A 23,171-nucleotide genomic window follows, 5' to 3' on the forward strand; every position below is an offset into this window, starting at 1 on the left:
TTGTTTGTTTGCGCTACTGCGATCTTTACTTTCTTTTTTTTTTTTATACTTTCTAATTTTCTTACGTTCATATCCTTTAACTTTCTCCACATGTGTATCGCGCCCACGTTTTTTTTTTGAGCCTTTCAAATTCCACTGCTTTCATAATCTCTAATCTGCTCTGCATGTGTTTAGCGCCAACGTTTGTGAACGTCTTTATAAAGTTCTACTTTGTCTTTTCCTCTGTCTTTTAATTCTGAGCTGGATTGGACGTGCTTTTTTTCAATTTCACTTGTTCTGGGCTGATAACTACTTTCTTTATTTTCTGAATTTGCACCTAGATTCTTCTTTTTCTTTTTTGCTCTTTTTTCTCTCCGTGCTGCTTTCTTCTTCACTTACTCGTCGACGTTTCATTTATAACTTATTGTCCTTACACGCTTTATATGCGCTGAGAGCCCTGGATCTGTGTGTGCTCAAATCCTTTAGACAACTGAATGTTTTGCTGTCTCTTGGCTTATTTGATATTGATTGTAAGTAGGGCGTGTCTTGCAAGAATCTCATGTTCCACGTCATTGCGAGACAGTCCTGGGTCAATCTCTTGGCACAAAGTCTCATGTTTAAGGTCCCCACGAGACACTCAATGGCCAATCTCTTTCATCTTGCGGTTTCTTTTAAATGTCTTCCTTGATCTTAATGTGAAGATCACATCTTGATGCCCTTGTGTTTCTCTCCAGGATTTTTTTTTATAATAGAGAGACAAGTATATTAATCTTTATTCACCAGACCATTTGCATGTGTAAAAAAAAAAAGAAAATGAATAAAACTACTGTATGCAGCGGCAGTTCTATATTTAGGGCAAGTGAGGCACTGCCGACCCATCAACAGCAGATGATGATACTCTGCAAAATAAAATAAGTAGTAAATTCACCTCAATAATTTAATGTATTTTTCAAATGATTACAGCAAACTCAACTTAACCATGTTTGCTCAATACAATTGTATGTCTACAAAAATATTTCTTTTTGGAGCATATGAAACTTTCTTTGTGCCTGGTGCAGCCAATCTGTTTCCAAGTTGCTTGGGCAGGTGTTCAGATCCTGTTGTGTGTTATGCGTAAATTGCTCATGTGCGCACATGTGCAGCCTCCATCTTCCAGTTCTGCCTTGGGGCTTCAATGATAGACACACTTCAAGCAGCCCATTTTGTTTATTTCTTGCTATGCAATTTAATGCATGCATGAAACTGTATATCTTGCTTTTCTAAAGTAGTTGTCATCAATTTGATGAATCACATTGATTGCTTATTGACAATTTGATTTAGCACTTTGTCCAAATGAACAGAAATTGGAAAGTTATAAATGTTTATTTGTGTCTGCACTGAGCATTTGATGATGAAATGTCTTTTAATACTGTCCTTTGATGGTTTTGAAGGATGAAAATATCTTGATAGCTCTTCTGTGTAATTTTCCTATGGTATAACTTGGCTGTCATTTTATCACCACTGGTGCTTGTAGCCTAATACATTGCAAAACCCTGTGGTCTCTCTTTTCCTGCTATATGACTGATCTTCCATGGTGCCTTCATACAGCTCCAATGATCTTTCTCTTGCTGTGTATCATGCCAACACATCTGCCTCAAATTGCTCACTCTGGGGCAAAAGCAACACCATCTGCATTCTGTTTCTCCAACTCTGTACGCTAATCTAGTCCAAGACAAAATCCTTCCTGAGATCATCAATGGCCATGTATCAAGTCCAATGGATTTAACCAGAGGAGTGAGTCATGCAAGTTCTGCTCTTTAAGTGCTTGATCATCTCGTGCACATACACACATACAAACTTTGCATAGTTTCTGAGGATGACCTCTTCTGATAGCATCTTCCTCCCAGGGTTAGTGTGGCTGGTGAGAGTTTCATGTGAATAACAACACTACTTCTGTACTTTGAAGAGCACTAAGAACATTGTAGCAAACCTACATAACACTACAAGCGGGTTGGTTTTGTGGACTGGCCGTCACTATATTATATGGTCTGGAGATTCAGGTGTTACTGTGGACAACCAAGTCTGGTAGGACCCTGCTCGGTAAGGATTCCAGCTGCCTAGTGCAGCCGTCATATTGTTTTGACAACTAAGAAGGAAATGGACTTTTCCGCGGGAAAGTTTTCTTTTTAAAGGAACAGTGGACAGAGAAAAGAAGAAGGGAGAGAAGCAAAAGGCAAGGAGCTCGGCTATCTACGCCTAAGAATACAGCACAATCAGACTTCACCCAGGGATCTCTGCTATTTGTGGGTGGCCACCCAGAAGTTGGAAACAGTGTGGAGAATCCCGAGAGGAGACAAGGGGTTGCAGTATATGAATCTGTGGTTCTCCGGGTGCTCCCATTGGTGTGTCAGACTTGTGTTTCTAAATTCATCAGGATAACAAGAAGGCAGCCATATTTTCTTTCATCAGTTAGAACTGTATGTCCAGATTTGTCACCATTTCACCCAGACTATGTTTAATCCTTCCCCTTTACATTTGCCTTTTATTCATGTGTGTTTTGTACCAGAGATTAAGATTTGGCTACTGAGGGTAGTAGGGCACTGAATGGTGTCTAGGGAAAATGGGATCACGAACAAACACCTAGTCATCTTTCATGTAAATGCAAAAATATTGTACCCTGAATTATAATACACTTGCTTATTTAACCAACCAAACTACCATCTAGGTTTCTGTCAAGCATTGGTGGGTGCAGACAGTGGGGAAGAGGGCTTGAGGACTGAATATTTTTTAATGCTAATATATCCTTGAACATCGTCTACTTCGCTCGCGGGTTGTGAAGTGTAGCAATCGCACCACTTTTTTAGGCGATTGGCATCAGAAACTGAATTGTTGCAAATTCCTGGACCAGTTATGTTACTTCCCACTTTAACCAACATCTCACTCTTACAGACTTTTCTGTAAAGAGCTGTGTGTTTTTACACTGATATAATGACCAAAGAGGGGTTAGGTGATCATCTGTCATTGCTATTTTGGATATTTACCTTATACAAGGAGCATCTCTTCACTTCTACCAATTTCATCAGCTCTGACATTTATAGTGTTTTTTATTTGCTGGTTTTAAGTGCCACACTTTCTAAATAGATTGATTGGTTAATCATGTGATAAATCTTGTCCTATCTAGGACTGATTCTTGGTTTTCATCCAGTGCTGCCATTGAAGACACTAGCTCACTACATCCCTGAACTGGAGAACAGATTTGAAAGAGTAATGGTGGAAGGAGGATTGACTGATTTTTACATCTGCTGGTTGGATGCTTTGGCTCTGTTTGTAAAAATCTATATACATTGGCAAGAGAAAGAATGTGAACCCTTTAAAAAGGTCTTTGACTGAATCACCAGTATGTAAAAGCACAATATGCGTACACTAATAATACACAAACAGTTATATTCTTTCATATCTTTATTGAAGACGCACTTATCAAACATTCACAGTGTGCTGTGGAAAAAAAATAGAGAACTCTTGAATTTAATAACTCCTCCTTTGGTAGCAATAGCCTTCTCACTTGCTACCAGTAGCTGCTGAAGATCATACCTGCGAACACTCAGCAGAAATTTTAAACCATTCTTATTTACAGAACTGCTTCATTTCAACTATATTCTTAGGACATCTATTGTGAACAACTCTCTTGAGGTCGTTCCACAGCATCTCTGTTGGGTTAAGGTCTGGGCTCTGAGTGGGCCATTCCAAAAGGTTTTTTTTTTTTTAAGCCATTCTGTAGTAGATTAGTGTTGATGACTGTCATCGTCCTGCTGCATCACCAAACCTCTACTAACCTTCAGCTTGTGGACATCCACCCTGACATTACCTTGAAAATTTGGGGAATTCATTTGCCCCTTGATGATGGCAAGTTGTCCAGGTCATGAGTCTGTAAATCAGGCCTAAATCATGATGCTCCCTCTACCTTACTTCACTGTTAGGATCATGTTTTAATGTTAAAATGATGTGTCTTTTTATATATTCAGTTTAATGAGTCCACAAAACTTTCCCAATGGCATTGTGGAGTAACAGTATGGTCTTTGGCAAGCTTTAGGAATGCAGTGATGCTTTTTCTGGAGAGCAGTGACTTCCTGGAATCTTGATATGGATACCATGCCTGTTCAATGTTTTGTGTATGGTAAAGTCATCCTCATTAAGAATTCTGTGTTGTGTCTTTTGAGTCACCTTAACTGGGCACCCACTTCTAGAGAGAACTACCACAGTTCTAAATCTTAGTCATTTAAACACAGTCTAACTGTGGACTAACAAATATTGTTACTGCTTATTATTTGGCCAATGCCTTTATCCAAGGCAACTTTACACATCTGAGACATACAAGGAGTTACATTTCCTTCAGTTTTCTAATTGGAGCACGCGCAGGTGAAATGACTTGATCATGGTCACACAGTTTCTCAGTAGCAGGATTTGAACCCACAAACTCAGTGTATGAAGTCTAAAGTGCAAAGTCTTAACCATTATATAACACTGCCTTCCAAGAATATCTAAACTCTTTAAAATTAATTTGTAACCCTTTCCAGGTTTATTATGCAAATCAACAATTACTGACCACAGATCTTCTGAGATCTCTTTTTTGCAAGACATGCTTTACGTCAGTGGATGCTTCTTGTGAACAGCAAAATTGAATGACTAAGTCTTTTGTTTAATAGGTCAAAGTAGCTCTAAACCTCACCTCCTATCTTGTTTCATTTATTAGATTCCAAGTTTGCTAACTCCTGCCCCCTATTAGATTTTGTAGAAGTTATTAGCCTAGGGGTTCACATACTTATTCCAACCCAGACCTGTAAATGTATGAACAATTTATTCAATTTGTACAAAAACAATACAACAATGTGTGTGTTATTAGTTAAAACAGATTGTGTATGTTCATTATTGTAACTTAGATGAGGATCAGACCATATTTAGACAAACTATTAAATAAATTCTGTGTTTTTCCAAAGGGTTCACGCACCTTTTAATTGCATTGTAAACCTAACACTTCTAGGAGAAAGGAGATGATAAAAAAATCCAGTTACCACATTGTACACATAATGCAATACTTTATTCATAGAAAAGATAAATGATACAGTACTTAGAGTAACCAAAGGAAAATACTGCACAATTGTTTATCCCTATATATCATGAGGATGTACATTTATTTTACAGATCTCTGCTGTTATTGGGCAATGCTTTAACACAAAGTATTTGTATCTTGTGCCTAATCCCTTCTTAAAAACTGACAGACTGTAATTGTCAGGAACAAATGCATACAGTTTGCTTTTTGGATTAGTTTTGACAAGTAAATTGTACATTTTTAATGGCTTCATTGTATTTAATTTTGCATAACCACTGTTCCCCTCTAACAACCCTTGTTCATACGGGTGACCTGGAGATCCAGAAGTTATTTTGCTATGATATATTTAATATCATTTGAATTATTATGCAAATTTTCTGAGACATTATTAGATAGATAGATAGATAGATAGATAGATAGATAGATAGATAGATAGATAGATAGATAGATAGATATAAGGGGAAGCAGCCTGATGTAACTGTTTAATGAACACCATTATTATTTAAAATGAGGAAAATTGTTTTTGAATGGTAGCATAAGTATTAAAGTTCAAAATATGTCACTTTTCTTCCTCAATTTGAGCAGTAGTAGGATTGTTTGTTATGTAGATTTCCTTTCATTCTCCTCTATTATATACAAGAGAAAAACAGCAGATGCCATTTTTCAAATAAAAAAAATCTAAAACATATAAATATTTTTTTCTATTATTTTTCCTATTTTGGATGGAGATTCATTACAAGTAAACACAAGTAAAACAAGAGCTATTCTTATTAGTAGGAAATTCTACAAAAAAGAAAGCACACTTTCTTAATATGAGTTGTATTTGTGCCACCAGGTAAATACATATTTTAACATACAGTATATTGTAAAATATTACCAAAACATTTTATGAGAAGAAATACCTTATATGTTTGACTATAATTCAAAAACCTGCTAGCCTGTGGCAGGAAGAAAAACAATAGCCTTGAAACCTCACAGTCCCATGAATCCCTCAGAAAAGCAGACCCCAGGAAAGGGAAGCAAACCAACTATGTGAATTTTTTGTTACCTTCATGTGAAAGAAAAAAAAAATCCAGCCCAGACGCTCTCTTCTCAGCCAACAGCGCAGACAATCCAATCAGCAGGAGTGGGGTCATTGGTGGGCTGGGCTTTTCTCTCTTACAGCACAGGCAGCAGCCACTCTTGATGAATAGCAGAGACACTCTGGGCTTTTTGCCAGAAAGTGTGTTTATATTACAGTGGAATTGTGTGAGCATCCTGGGAGATTGGTTGGCAGCACCCATGGGGGGAGTAAAGGAAGAAAGAATAGTTGGACGACGAAGAGGTCCGACTGTGCAGCACTGAACAAGCAGTTGAGCATATTAAGGAAGAACACCTACTCGAGTGTAAGCCATGGCCTGAGGTAAGTTAAGTGATCCTGTGCAAACACTATCTATCTATCTATCTATCTATCTATCTATCTATCTATCTATCTATCTATCTATCTATCTGTCTGTCTGTCTGTCTGTCTGTCTGTCTGTCATTAGTTACTACTTATGCTCTATCTAGCCATGTAGACTGAGTATACTAAATGCTTCATTGATATTTCAGCCAGTGCCTTACTGCACTTATCCAGTCAACAAAATATGTTTTGTTTAAGAATAGCTAAATAAGGGTAGTCTCCTTATGTGTTTCACATAAATATCTCAATAATTACCAGCATCTGTGTATGTAAATAATAACTAAACGGGATCAGACTGCACATGACTTAAGAATGTTAATGAGCATTCACAGTTATATATTATGTGCACGCTGAGTCTCTCTAAGGTAATGTGAGTCTGGCAACTGAGTACTCGTGCATCTCTCCACAGACAGACCTTTACATCGTGACAGGCTACAACATATACAGCAATAACACAGTGTCCTGCAAGACTGATTTTGAATTGAAATGCTTCCATACAATATTGACAAGTACTTCTTATAATAACACAATTATTAACCATTTAGAAGCCTCTCATATAATAAACAAAAGAGCTTATTAATATAATTTAAAAGGCACATGGCAAAAGGCACAGAATCACTCAACTACAAAGAATGAAGACAATAAAACTGAGTTTGTTTTTGTCATCTTGTAGGTTTTGAGCGAGACGTGTTTTAGTTAAGTTAAAAGGATTTTCTATTGGTAGCAAAAAGCTGGAAGTATCAAGTATTGATGGCAGATGTCAACAATTTATTTTTAATGAAGACGCGATAGCAACAGCTAAGGTTTATGCCAACTTGTTTTCGATTCTTACCTCTGCATTGTTTTTGCAAACTTTTTGGACTTTTTTACAGTTATATGCAAATTAAAACTTTTACAAGATGTTAACATTAACTTTTAGTAGCTGTGTATTTTAATTTCTTGCCTACTCATAGACCGTTGTGGTCATGAAAAATAATAAGAGTGAGTAATAGTTGAATAATATTTAACTAACAGTCCTGTGTACTTGTTACTACTATAGTATTATATTTTGTAATCTAAACATTTGGGTATTATCTACAAATTCTAAGTTAGAGAACAAAAAGATGTAACATACTACTGGTGTCGGTGTGGAGTTTACTTGCTTCCACTTTGTCCATATGAGATTTTCCAATTACTTCAGTTTCTACCTACATTTCAGTTCTGTGCTGGATAGATTGACTGGTGATAGTGGGTTTGTGTGTGAGCAAGTGTGCCATGTGCTGGACTGGAATCCCACCCAACATTGACTCCTGCCTTTATGTTATCATGACAGCCTTCCACTGCTTGTAACCCTGTTTTGAAAAAAATGAATAATTATTTCACTTTTTAAAAGATCTGCTTTAGCTATCAGGGCAGCATGGTGGCACACTATTAGCCACCATATAGTAAGGAGACCTGGTGTATCCTGGTGTGGTGTTTGCATGTTCTCCCTGTGTACGGGTGCTCTGGTTTCTTCCATCTGCTCAAAGACATGCAAGTTAGCATGTTAGAGCTGACAATTCTAATCTGGCTATAGTATGTGTGTGTGTTCACTCTGCAATGGACTGGCGCCCTCTCCAAGGTTTGTTCATGGCCTTGCACCTGGTGCCAGCTGGGATAAGTTCCAACGACCCTGGTCTGAATTAAGACATGATATGTTTTATCAATAAAAGTATCTTGTATTTGAAAACTAAGACAAATAGCTGTGCTTTGCTATATAAGTCTATCAGTTTTAATTCTGCAAAAAAAGAATACAATTAGTGAAATATATAAACTAAGCTTACAATACCTCATAATCTTACAGCAGAATTTAGCATTTTGTTTTTATTATTCAAAATCCCTCATTAGAAAAACTCATTACAAGAGAGCATCTTATCGAAGTATTTTGTTTACATTTTGTTTTCCTTTTCACAACCTAAATGGAATGTCCAACACATTTTTTTGACAAGGCAAGTGCAAGAAAAGTGGATCCGTTCCATTGTGAAATTTACTACTGCTTCATGATTTGCTTGAACGTTTCGGTTTGTGTGAAGTTTGCTTATTAGCCCAATATTTGTGTGGGTTTCTTCCACATTCCAAAAAGAATTAAATAGCAACTCTAAATTAGCACTGAATGATCGTGCCCGCTGATGGATTAGCACTTGAGCCCTGCCTTGAGCCCTCTGCTGCTCTACAATCCTGTGACATACAAATTGCTTCAGAATGTTATGGTGGACTATGAGGAAGAGGAAGTTGAAACAAACCTGTGAGAGAATAACTGCCTATGCTATGTGCTTAGTGGTTCTTTTGCTAGATTGAATGTTTAATTTATTGTAGCTATGCATTTGAAATTGGTATTTATGTTTATATTTTATAAAATTACTTGGGGGCTCAGCCCCCTGCTCACTTTGCTCGCCCACCTCTGGGTTTGGTTTACCGAATATACAATTTAAAGAGATTGTTATTTTCATGGGAATTGTTACATATGCATTATTTTCGCTCTTACTTTTAAAATTTTTGTAAAAACAAAACTTGTCCTTCATTTCTGGCTAAATCTTTCTCGCAGGACGTATAACGCTGCTTGTGTTGTGAAGGTGGGGGCGGCTGAACGCATGCTAAGGAGATGCCGTCGGATAATCTGCTGTCTTTCTGCTGCTGCTGCTACTGGAAAGCTGTGTGTTCTTTTTGTCTTGCTGCATGTTGATCATTTAAAAGCCTGTACTGTAGCTGTCCTTTTGCTACCTCGTGTCTCTGTCACTCACGTTGTGGAAGGAGGGGGTGGGGGGGGCTGAACGCACACTAAGGAAAAGCAGTCGGATCATCTGCTGGCTTCCTGCTGCATGTTCTACTCGTCGCTTGTCATTGTTTTAAGAGCTGGGAGCACATGATGTTTGTCTGTCAAAGGCATTCCAACAACTGCTTGGTTAGATGTGCTTGAACTTGTTTTCAATGTGGTCTCACTGCCTTGTCTCGCGTGACGTTAAAGTGTCTCTCACGGGACGTCAAATTGTCTTTGCGTGGCGTTAAAGTGTCTCTTGCGCGGACATCATATTGTCTTCTGAGAAGATCACGTCTCGTCTCCCTAGTTTCCCTCCCAGGATTTTTTTTATAATAGAGATATAATATATTATAATAATATTAAAATAATTTTAGTGTTTTAGTTGAGACAAGGTTTGTAAATGTTTTAGCATTTATCTTTTAAAGTTGAAAGTAACAAATGATCGATGGCATTAGCTCAAAGTAATAGAAGCTGAAAAATGAATATAATTTAAATGTTTGTTGCCACAGCATATATCAATAATGTGTTATATATATACTTATGGATTATCCCATCATTCATTTCCAAAGAGACTGCTTGGCACTGCACATCTTTCTTTCTTATAGATTATCCCTAGCCATGACAGTTTTACACACTCTTTAAAAGATGGTCATTATACTCAATTGATGTAAGGAGGCGTAAAAGAAAATTTAGACACTGGTTATGGGTGTCCTATCTTGTACCTTGCTTTTACCCCCAGGTATATAAAAAGTAAATTGATCAGCTAAGTTGACGTAGACGTTCATTGAATAGTAATAATGGAAAAGATGGCTCACTTCCTATTAATATTATTATTAAAGAAGATTTTCATAACCAGAGATGTTGTAAATGATTCAAGCAGTTGCACCTTATTTAATGACCTTTGTATACTGCAAGCTGAGATACAGTAAGTGGAATTTCTTATTGAGGAAGCAAGAAGTGTCATTACAACTAAATACAATGCTAATGCAGAATAGTGAACAATATATAAGAAGTTGCCAAAACTTTTAGACCAAAGTTTTACATAAATAGGACAGAAATATAGAAATGATCTCCTTAAAACATGGAGTGGTGAAAATCTGAACAAATTATAAAAAAAGCATAATTCTTTTGCATGAAAAGTTCCAAAACATATTGAAACTATATCTAAATGTCAAAAGAGCAAGTCAGCAGTATTTTCACAAATCGGATATTCCTCATTAGTTTAAAAAAATACTTTGTTTCATATCTTCTTACAGAAATCTTACAGCATCAACAGCAATTTTGATAGAATGCATCTTATCAACTTGCTCATCATGCAATTCTTTTTCTTGCTTTTTGCAATGAATAATTTTTCAACACGATGTTATTAATTGATTCTGATTAATACTTTCCTAACAAAAGGGGTCTTAAAAACAGTACTAGAATGTCATTGTTTTGTGCACAATCTGTCATAAACAAAGCATTATCACATTTTTTCTCATTTAAAATCTACTTGCTGCCAAGGAGCCAGCTATGTCTCATCCCTGTTAACATTTTAATTCTTTTGTATCTCCCCAATGTGTGTGTGTATATATATATATATATATATATATATATATATATATATATATATATCTTTGGATATACACTGCAGTTTATCCTTGATATATCCTTGATATCTTCAATTGAACATTGATACAGAAATGGGAAACTAAATCATGCCTGCAACAAAATCTCTTCCAGTAGGATTAGTGTGCATACTGCACAAGAAAAGCTATACTTCATTCATGGGTTATTTCAAGGGCAGGAAGAAGCAGGCCATTTCAAAGACAAGCAGCAAATGAAGCATATTAAGTGTTGCTATTGGATTAGATTATTAATAGACTGAACTTGAAAAACAAATTGACTACTTCCAGTCTGATTAAAAGACAGAGGACAAAGCATTCACACATATTAAAATGAGCAAACATCTCAACGCATGGAAATAGAAGAGCTCAACTTAAAGCCTTCCTAGTGTACCTTGTTAACTGCTTCTGTTGCGCCACTAATGTTTTTTGTTAATAGTGGAGCCATAAGAAGGTGCTAAAAATCACATTTTTGACATTGGCAGACCTTTGTAAAATCTACTACATGAATCACCACTGGTAAAGGAACAGAAACACACAACCCATAATTACAGGAATGGAAATTAAATGTTTGCTTTTGGAACTGTCTAAGCTCTGATAATTTCATTGTGCTAATGTTTAACATAGAATAGATTTGTGTAAAATTGAGCCATGAATAACTGAAGGCACACAGTGTCTTAAAAAGAATGTGCCTTATGAGTAAAGTTTTTAAAATGTTTGTATTTTACTGCAGCTTGTCAGTGTCTATTTTTGTCATACGTTTTCACTGTAGGGTACATTTCATTTCAGTTATGCGTTGAGTGACTATGTGATGACGCCAACAGTCATACCACAAACTGTCACTTTAAAACAAAAAACCTTAAACGAAAAATATCCAAGCTGCCAAATGTACATTGGTCAAGTTGTGATAAACGATTCTACACCTCAAGAGCTTATTTTTATTTAAAGTGATGAGATGTGCATGACCTTTGTTTTTCATAGAATACATTTTACCAGGTAAAAGTATACATGGGAATGTGAGTTTCTATAATTCTGGATCACTTCCATCCAGTTAAGTTTGCATTAAAATTATTCCTGACCGCATTTATTATTTATTCCATGGTGCCGTAATGTTGTTTTGTTTTGCATATAGGCGTCTCCATGTTATGATTTTCGTTACTGGCACACTGCTTCTGGTTGCCAAGGAACATGATTTCAGAAGGCACCACATCTTACATCATCAGCCCTTAAAAATACATGGTGCGAATTTCTCTCCCTTGGCTTCTGAACTTTCAGTTTTCCATCCGACTTTGCTTTCTGATTAGCGATTAGGCTTTGACGCAATAGATTTCGACTTCTCAGTTTTGACTTTTATCTTCTTTTTGCCTGTGTTTCATCTCCTTTGGGCAAAATAGAGCTCAATTAAAATATTGCAGCATAAATTGCATCCTGGTACAGAAGTCATAAAAGTATCAACTGGAAATTAAAACAAAAGATAAAATAAACACAGGAAAATATAAATGTGGTGATACAGAAGAACTTATGTATCTGGCAGTTGATGACAGGAAAGCTGGAGTATTGCAATTTCCACTTTAGTATGCCAGAAGTAGTGTTAAGAAGGCAATTCAATATCAGACAGAAGCTAGTGCAGTTAAGCCAGTTGACCTGTAACTCATAGATCGGTGTTCATTGAGCACAAGGAGGAGACTTGCTCCTTACATTGAGTGCAGAGTGTGCCATTCTTCACAAACCATGTTCTAATTAGCCTAAACGTACAACTTGTGACTGGACCTGGGCAACTCATTTCCCCTATTTTATTTACCCTTGTGGAATGAATGTGGGAGTGGATTCTTGCTTTAATTTCAAGGTCGGCCATTTACAGAGAATACTCAGATCATTTCTGGAGGACATATTCACTCACCAAAAATAGAACCGTGAAATTCAATTCCAGCTAGGTGTAAAGTATTACATTTGTCAGTGTTTCTCAGCTACTGCTCATTCATTATCAGTTTATAAATAATATAGAGGTGAATAATTAATTAAATAAGACTGAAATATTTTTGCAACAGGACTAGATTACTCCCTTAATGCTTTATCTTTTTAATTTCAGACTACTCTGTTTTAAAAAATCTCTTCTTCAGAAGACTGATGAGCTCTACAAATTAGGTTATATTTCCCAGATGGCTTCTTTCACATTGCAGTCTTTTAAGAGCAAAGGATTTGAAATATTTTGTGATGGCATCCAATGTTAATCCTTGCTTATCTTACAGACTTGGCATTAGACTGTGCCGAAGTGAAGTGGGAACTTTGAGGTTGACTAGCTATGTGATTTATATCTTTGAAAACAAGGTTTTAACAACTGTCCAATGCATAAACTGGGGAACATTACTGGCCATTGTAGAATATGCATTGTATCTAAGAAGGGGTGCTAAAGACCCAAACTCAATTTTGGGAAAGGAGCTAAACAAAAGAAAAATAACAAAATTGATAACCTTGCTATTCTCTCCTCCCAAGTCTCTCTCTCTCTCTCTCTATACTTTAGGCTCTATTCCAGCTACCAGCAGAGTTATTGCCCCGACCTACTATCCCAACTTTGAGCCAAATGTGATTATGGGATAAAGACCTCTTTAAACCTCATTCTGAAGTCACTTCTGGAATTATATCCAAGTTAAAGATAACTCCACTTTTATATCAGTAACACCAGGCTACAATATTCTCTGATGCCCTTTAGTAATTATGCACTCTCCTTTTAAGAGGTAACATCTCCAGGGCAACCATCTTAATACCTGGCCATTTTAAAGGGCAACAGATTGTCTGTGCTCTTCCAGCTTGTGATGATGCTTTGCCTTCTGTTAGCTTTCTCATGCCCTCCATCTCGTTTTATAAAGATGGTCAAGCAATTCTGGCAACTACTGAATCACCTGCCTGAGAGAATTTGACACTTCTTCATGGCCTCACTTCACTCTCTACATTCATGTTGCTCCAGTCCAAGATGCTCCCTGAAGTGTCCCTCCTTCCACATTGATGTATTGACATATATATATCACCCTGGCAGTGCATAGTTTCCCCTCTTTTCATGGTCTTGTCGAGGTCTTCCCCTGCCTTGTGCCACCCTTTTGTGCACTCAGTCTCAGTTTTGACTGAGTCACATTTTAAAACAACATCTTAAACAAGAATTACTATAAAATACATCTTCTTCCAACCATTAACAAATCAGCAATCCAGTTCAGGATCACAGGAGTACATTATGTCCTAGTAGCATTAGATCAAAGACAGGAACCAACCCTAGACAGAGAACCAAACAATTGCCATAAAAGAGTTCATATTTTTTAAAAACTAATTTCAGCTGCATCAGTTACAATTCCTAGATCACTTTCTGTTCACTTTCAGGAGTGTTGTGCAGTGGTTAGGACTACTTCCTCACAGCTACTTTGAATTGTTACTGAACTGCTGATGTGGCTGGGTGTATTAAAGACAGCTCCATGGAAAGAAAAATGTGGGATGCCACCTGGGTTCTCCCATTTAATGTCTACAGTCCAACAAAAATACAACTAAGTATATTTGCTGGTTAGCCACTGTTGCTCGGTCAGTTTCTGAAGAGCTCCGTCCGGCAGGTAATGACACCTCTTTCCAGGAAGACCAAGCTTTTAAGGAGAGGGTGAAGTCAGTTGCTCTTCAGGCAATTCTCTGCAGAGAGAAGGAGATGACAATGTTAGTGATAGAACCCCTTCTTGTTCCCAAAGTGTTATTACATATCTCAATGGAGCCTGAGGTATGTAATAATATTTGTGACACTGGTTATATAGAGTTTACATGTTTTACCATTATTCTGGTGTTTTCTCTGGATTCTCCAATTTTTTTGACCCCACTTCTCAGAGAAATATTTATGTTAGGTTAAGTGGTGATTCTGACCTGGGATGTGTGAGAACAGAAGTGCTTAGTATGGTGGCTCTGTATCTAGAGTTGCATCCAACCTTCCATACAGTGTTCCCTGGAAAGGATGTAACTCTGAAAATTAGATAAAGCAGTGACAAGTACAGATGGACTTTTCATCTCTTGTTGTATTTCACATGGTGGACATTCTTAATGTTTTAATCTTCCAACTTTTCTAAAAAATCTTATGCAAAGTAATAATAAAGGAGTTTTAAAAAAGTTGGTTTTGGTAAAGTACTGCTATGTATGCCCCCTATAGTTCAGTAATATTGAATGTGCTTGTTTAGGACTTAACTTATATGAAAATGGGGCAAAAATCAACATGAATATTGCAACCTGTCTAAAAAACTGTAAGGCCAGGTACCTCGTGGATCATTTCTCTGCTGGAGTGCCTATCCTGAGGAGTTTGTTTGTGCTCATTTCATTCACATTGTAGTTCAGTTTATCTGCTTTGATAAAAAAAAGTATTGTTACCTAGATGAATTGGTGAAGATAAATTGGCCCAGTGTTAGTAACTGCGCAATGAGTGTTCTGTGTGACAGACTATCATCCTATCCAAGGTTGGTTCTGGCATTGCATAAATTGCTAACAAGTTGGAGACTGACTCTTTAAAACATAAAGCAGTGAACAATAAATATGAATATTATCAACAATACAAATGGTCAATGCTCCATTCTCATATGTGCTTGCCAGTACTTCTTGTAGTTGGTACTGTTATAAAGATAATTTAAAAAATGTTGGTTTAAAATAATAGGAATGTTTGTGTGTGTCCTGCGGTGGGTTGGCACCCTGCCCAGGATTGGTTCCTGTCTTGTGCCCTGTGTTGGCTGGGATTGGCTCCAGCAGACCCCCGTGACCCTGTATTCGGATTCAGCGGGTTAGAAAATGGATGGATGGATGGATGGAATTATAACTCTGTATCACCAACTAAACCAAAAAATAGAACTACCTCATCTTGTTACGGACATGAATAAAATGTCCACAAATGGGAACAGTAAAACGTACTAATTATTGACACTCACTCAAGCACAAAGTCCTCTCTATCTCTTCAATATTCTCAACAAAAGCAACTTAGAAGGCACTAAAAAATTGATAAATGGTTAGTGGTGCTTCATTATGTTGCTTCCTACCTTTTAACATATCTTAAAATCTACTTTTGTATATGGTTGTTTTCTCAGGATTATTCTTTCTTTTCCTTTTTTTCCCTGCTTTTGTTTAGACAAGTATTGTATTTCTTTGCTCTGAACACATACTGAGCTATCCTTTCAAGTCTATAAAAGAACAGCTTCTCTTTTCTTTCTTTTTGATATACATTTTTATTGTACTTTTGAAAAGCTGAATATTACAATGACAAACTCCTCAATCAATCATATAATAATAACAACAGATAAGTACATTCATTTCAAAAGCAATACCGAGAAAACAAAGAAAAAACATAAATGCAAAGGCAAAAAGTACACCAGGATTTTTCTTACCATGCATATGTCATGCCATGCAGAAAATGAGTAATGATGAGTGTTAAGTGGTTTTGCAAATTAAATGACAACATGCACCAGGCCAATGACATTGGCTTTTCCATAAATGTAAGGTTTTTGATTTCACAAAACATATAATACCATGTAATCAGCACACTTCAGATTTACTGTCAAGTGCACAAAGTGTAGTGAAATTCCTATTTGCATGCTTGACCAACATGCAACACACCCCATTTTTTGACACTGCAAATCTTGTTCCATAGATTATGTGAAATATAACAACACAGAAAGCAATGGGCCAAAAGTAGTTCAGTTATGTTGTGTTAGATTATCTGCAGGCTCGTGTGTTTATCAACCAATTGCAGGATTGCTGTATGTGACTTCCCTTACAGGGAGGGTCCTTGCCTTGCACCCAGTGATGCCAGAATGGGCCCCGGTTCCTTCAACATTTAATTGGGTGAAGTAGGTACAAACAATGGATGCATGGCACTGGGATACAGTGATTAGTGATGCAGCTTCATGGCGTTAGGGAAGTGAGACTATATTCCTAATATGTGCACCCCTACTGGATTGAAATGGATTATTCCCACTAGATTATGCAAAGGATGACTCATCTGTCAGACTATATCAGGGAGTAAAGATGAGCCATCAAAGTATTCTAGAAGTGAGCTCTCTTCAGATCAGTCATGTTGGATGGGCTGCTCCTTCTCTCTGTGTGGGTTATATGTGTGGTATGGAGTGCTTTAGGGGTGTCATTACTCAGATGTACACTTGGCAGGGAGAGTTAAAGCAGGGAGATTAAGCAGAAGATCTGCTGCTTTGACTCTTACCAATGTTTCAATTACAGGTTTTTGATTATACTGACAATAATTTGATTCCCCTCCGCTTCTCTATAGGAAGGTGGTAGTCAGGTAGTGTTAAGGTGCACAGAATGTATTTTTCTATTTTTAACTCTTACAGAAATCTGCTTCTGCATGTTAAATTAAGTATAAATATTAGATGAAGCTGTCTTATGGCTTCTCTCTTCCATCTTCAATATTTTCAATTAAGACTCAGAGTACAAGCCTTGTTTTTTTGAAAAAACATGTCAGCTACTGTCTGGGCAGGTCAAAATAAGCATTTTGATCATGCCAGTTTTCCATCCATTTTTAAGTGTATTATTTTAAAATGTAATTTATTTCTGTCGCTTAACTTATTTCTCAGAAATGCATGCATCTTTGATTAGATCACCATCTTATTTTTCTTTAAATCATTTTGTTTTCTGAATTCATTGGTCCAATTGGAAGTCTATTCCATCCATTCAACCATTACCAAGCCTACTCAAACTAATTTAGGATCGCAGGAAAGCAGGGCCAAGGCAGGATAGGATGTATGACAGTGGAGGTAATGCTGTCAGTGTGAAAAAACAAGCCTTGTCAGAACCTGAAATTTTTAACACAATTTAGTATGGCTCTGGTGTAGGGCACAGAAATCAGGGAATGATTGTAACAGAAAGGCACATTTCTTCTTGAGCACAAAGGCAATAGTTTGTCATTGAAATAAACACAGTTATTATGAATATATTTCATAAATATAAAATAATATAATTACATTATATAAATTATATATTTCCAAAGACTATGGGCCACAGTTATAGTTCTGACGGTTAATTGCATCAGAAGTACTAAGTAATTAACTAAGTGCTTTTTTGTATACAATATTTATTTTATTTTTTTACCATGGGCTAATATTATTACTGTAGTTCACTGAATCTGCTTAGTCAGGAATATGCTGCATGCATTTGACCATGAGTAAAACATTTGTGCCGTAGATCAATTACTTATTTTCCTACTGACTGATTATGATTTTTGTTGATGGTCATTAAAAAACAAACTTTTTGCCAATTGTTTTGTTCTGATTTGAAACATGTTATCGGTTCTAATAATGTGTATTTTGAGTACTTACGTCCACCTGCCTTGCACCCTGTGCTTGTTGGGACAGGTTCCTGCTTCTAACTTCAAGAATAAAGCAGATTTAGAAATTGATCAATGAATATATTATTACTATTATTATAAAAGATTTTCATTTGTAATTCCCTCAAGCATTTGTTTTTGTGTTTTTCTTCAGTTGTTTGTTTAAGCTTCCTTTTTCTCTTTTTTTTGCTATAGCCAGTCAATAAAGTCATGACAATAATTTGTGTATTACTACAACTTCTTACAAGAAGCATTGATGTTTACAGGCTGCACATTTAGGTTTAGGAGTTAAATATTTTAAAATATATTTTATAAACTAAAAGATATGTATAACATACTAAAATGCATTTTCCCACACCACCTTGAGCCATGAGGCCAGGAATTGGATTGAGTGGTTTAGTAAATGGAATTACATGAAAAAAAGCAATAGAATGTAAATATCTTATTTAATGGAGAGTACTTGTAAAATATCAATGAACAGATATTTCTGAATTATGAGAAGAATAATATGTGTCATTGGGTTTTCAGTACAACATCACAGCGTGAGTTGGAGTGATTCTCACACTTAGATGCTGCTTGGCAGGACTTTTACAGCTTAAAACACACAAATTCATAACTGATTTTCTTAGTTGTTACAAGTCTGTTAGAGTTATGTTAGTAAATGTTTGTGTAAGTTATATATACTAATTATATAAATTTTTTATATCGCAAATGTTCGTATAATTGTATGAGAGACAATATCAACATACATTGCATGTATTGTCACAACCAGAGGATGGAAACATTGATTAAAAGAAAACATTGGAAACATTGAAAAAGTGAATAAGTTTGTTGATTATTTATTAACACAACAGACAGCATATACACAATGTGCTCATTTCAGTACATACTATAGTGTGAGACAAAATCTCGCTATATATTTGTTTCAGTATATCGTGTATTTGTTTTACAGTATATTTAAACCCTTTCAGTACACAGTGTGTGTGTTTTGGCATTTGGTGTATGAACTTTGATGAATTCATTTTTTCAGAAATGGTGCCTTATAGAAAAGAAATATTGTGAATTATATGTAAACTCTGTGTAAGTGCTAGCATTTTTGGTACCCTAGGCAAAGGTGAAACTATCACTCCCTTAACATGACAGTTTTCATGCTGATGCTTCCCTGGTGCAAGACCTAGTTGGTGGAGTCTGCAAGTGCACATTAGGGTATAATAAATTGATGGGGGCATATGATTCATATATGTTACCCAATATATTGACAGGCACTGAACTCATTGTCCATCCCACCTCTCCTTTGAGCTGCACTAGCACCACCTCTCATGGCTTATTGTCTTGGGTATGAGGAATCAGACTCCTCCAGTATTACTGGATAGATAGATAGATAGATAGATAGATAGATAGATAGATAGATAGATAGATAGATAGATAGATAGATAGATAGATAGATAGATAGATAGATAGATAGATAGAAAATATGTGAAGCATGTCACTACCCATATTAAAGGGGAATAGTCCTAGACCAATCCAGCCAGACATTAATGAGGACACCAAGTACTTGTAGCAGTGCACCACCTCTTCCTCAACTACATGAATAGAGCCTGGGCATGGAAGTTTTTTGGTGCTGCGAGAGTCAATAACCACTTTATTGGTTTGATTTTATGCTGCAGACATTTTCCTTTGCATCAAGAAACACAGTTTTCATTTTGACTCCTGAACACTTTCTCAGCTCCCTTGTCAATACAGCCCATTAGTGCAGAATCATCAGAGAATTTTTGCAAAAGATTGACCTGGTGTTATATTTATAGTCTGAAGTGTACATGGTGAACAGAAAAGCTGACGGTGCTATTCCTTATGGTGCTCCAGTATTGCTTACATCTACATTACAGTCCTTGAGCCTCACAACCTACTGTCTGCTGGACAGGCAGTCCATTATCCAGAAGACATCCACTTACTTATCTCTCCGCTTACCCCTTAACAGGAATGGCTGGATGGAACTGAAGACACTGGAGAAATCCAAAAAACAATCCTCATACTTGTTATACCACACCAGGTCAATTTATTATGACTAATGTGCACATCTTTATAAAGTTTAAAGAAAAGAGGAGTGTCTCAAAAAAAAAATGTTAACAGTTAGAACATAACAAGTTAGAACATAAACAATTTACATAGAAGAACTAGTCTCAAAGCTTAAACCAGGGACATTGAATCCATGAAATACGTAGTACTAACCATTATGCCCAAAGTACATAATTTTTACAAAGATCTCAGTATGTTTTTGTAGCTGTAAAAGTTTTAGGAAAAGCAAACTAAAAAGACACATGCATAGGTACATTGCATGATGTTGATTGTACAAGATCTCTTTTGTGTTCCTACTTGTGTTTACTGTGGCAAAGCAGTCCAATTGATCCCGTATTTAAAAACACTACCTGTTGTATTAAGTAATGAAATAACAGTCACTCAGTAGGGAAGCGATGATAAATTTGTTAGCTGTTGCAGTAAAATCTTTTTTGTGTTTTGGATCAGACAGCAAAAGATCATAAAATATAGCTCCACTTTTATATTTTTCTTGTTTATTTTCTAGAATTGTGATGTCAATGTCAGTTATCAATATCAATCTATGTGTATGGCATCTTTAAATAACTTAAGTTACACTAAAGCACTGAATGGCATAATAAAACACATCAATCTGAAAAAGAAAATTGAAAGCAAATAGAAGTAAAATAATCACAATGCATGTGACACAACTCAAATTAATACAAAAAGGAAAGGCTCAGGAATTCAAAAAGCCTTAGAAAACAAACCTTGTGATGGACCTTAAAGGCACTAACAGAAGCAGACCAACTAATCAGAGACAGAATGTTCCAAAACTCCAAACTATCTCTGTTTTCAAACAAGAACGGGGACTAGTCAAAAAATAGCTGTCCTGAAGACCTTCAAGATCTTGAGGCTGATACTGGACAAAGTAGATCAGTGAGATAAACATGAGCCAGGCGTTCAGAGCCTTGTAAATCAAGAACAAAAACTTCATTGAATTCTGTACCTCACAAGAAGCCAAAGGAGACAGACTAAAATTGGCGAAATACAATGCCTCTCCTTAGTACCAGTGAACATCCTAGCAGCTGTAATTTGCACTAATTGTAGCCAAGATAACACAGACTTGTTTAACACCCAAAGTAAAGTGCATTATAATAATTACTGAGCTTTTAGTCAGAGAGTATGTCAGATTTGCCAACCACAATTGCTGATCTCATTACCGGACCATGTCAATTTATACAAGTGAAAATCACGAGGGGCCTCATGCAAATCGCTGTGCGTAGAATTCACACTATAACATGATATAAGCACAAAAGTGGAAATGTGCTTACGCACAAAAAAATCCTGATGCATAAATCTGTGTGAACACCAGCTTCCATGTTCTTCCGCTACATAAATCTCGGCCAGCGTGAAAATTAACGCATGTGCACGCACCTGCTGACCCACCCCAACTCCTCCCAGAATTATGCCTCTTTGAATATGCAAATCAATATAAATAGTGATAGAACAGTGTTCTGTGAAAAGGCAATGGCAAAAGCACGAGGGAAAATAGAATTTCAGCGAATACCAAGTGGAGGCAAGGAAAAGTGTATTATCAGTGGTATAAACAACAAGGAAGTTGATCGAGTGACATAGAGTGCCTGGCTGCTGCATGAAGGGTTAGCAGGCATGGTGAGTTCAGCCATAATCTCATCCTCATTTTCTTTTTTCCATTCTGTTATGGTATGTAAAATACAAAACGTCAGACAGATCAGCTTCTTTTTGGTTAGGGAGTTTCAAAACACCAGTGTTTCTTATTTCTTATCGCTGCATTATATGAATTGTACTTATGGATGAGCATTCCTTGGTTGCCAGCTCTTATGCACACTGAGCCCACCCCTATAACTAAAGATAAAATCAAGCCTGTTTGGTTTTGTCAGAGCAAGATGAGGACTAGTTGGAGTGAGTTGCTGGGCATGTCAAATGAGATGACTGATTCACAGGAGAATGCTGCTGACTGCCTCCAACTTTCTAGGATCATGGAAATGAAAGCTACAATTGAGAATTGCTGGAAAAGTCATTACATGTGGCATAGGCTTAAGTCACTGAAAGGCAGAAAAGACGAGCTTAGGGATTTGTGACACAATTATTATAAGCCTATTGAAAGGCATAAAAGACTTAGAAGTTAGTTAGACAGATTTTACCTTGGAATCATGAATTAGTTTTTGATTTGGGTATAATACTTCCAAAGCCTAGACTGGACTTCTTGATTTTAACAGTACTGTCAAAAAACAATCAACTCATTTTTGCTTACATTAGGCTCAAGATAACTCGTTGCCATCTAGGATATGGCCTCATAAAAACACTCAGCAATGGACTGAAGTTGCTGAGTATCCACAAAGGTCAGAGACAGTTAAATTTGAGTATCGTCTGCAACACATTGACACATAACATTGTACTTCTTAAAGATATTAGTCAAGGGGAGCATATAACAATATAGGACCAAAGACAGATCCCGGGTGGACTTCACATGCCAACAGAGCAGAGAAAGAAAAGCAATCACCAATTTTACCAGAAAAATATAATGGAATACTATATATTCTGCACTGCACTCCTGGGGTAAGAGGTGATAGATTTGAAATCCTACTGGGTTGCTTACAATGTTCATCCCATACTGAGACATATTTGAATGCAACCCAGTATTTTCATACCTGTAGCCTTTGTCTTAACTTGCCTAGGAAATAAATGAAAGCATCTTCTTGTTTATCCCAGGGCTGATATGTCAGCCGAAGTCCATAATAGATCATAGCTGGAACACAAGAGAGTAGAGTATGAGATTTTGCAAGTATTCATCATTAACAAAGAAAAAGTGGAAAGTGATAGAAAAGAAAGTTTTTTGTTCTCCCTCTAAAAGGGCATGGGGAATTTTGAAA

General features: G+C 36.5%; 1 protein-coding gene across 6 annotated transcripts in view; it reads left to right on the forward strand.

Annotated features, from left to right (window-relative positions):
* Positions 1-6,225: 6,225 nt before the first annotated feature.
* lzts1 (leucine zipper, putative tumor suppressor 1) overlaps positions 6,226-23,171 on the forward strand; it is a 160,531-nt gene continuing 143,585 nt past the window's right edge. For all 6 annotated transcript variants that reach the window (XM_039769577.1, XM_039769583.1, XM_039769580.1 and 3 more), the window contains exon 1: positions 6,226-6,467. The gene's annotated coding sequence lies outside the window, so the exon portion shown is untranslated. The remainder of the gene's footprint in view (positions 6,468-23,171) is intronic.

The sequence above is a fragment of the Polypterus senegalus genome, chromosome 11 (genome assembly GCF_016835505.1).
Source record: "Polypterus senegalus isolate Bchr_013 chromosome 11, ASM1683550v1, whole genome shotgun sequence".
NCBI lineage: Eukaryota > Metazoa > Chordata > Cladistia > Polypteriformes > Polypteridae > Polypterus > Polypterus senegalus.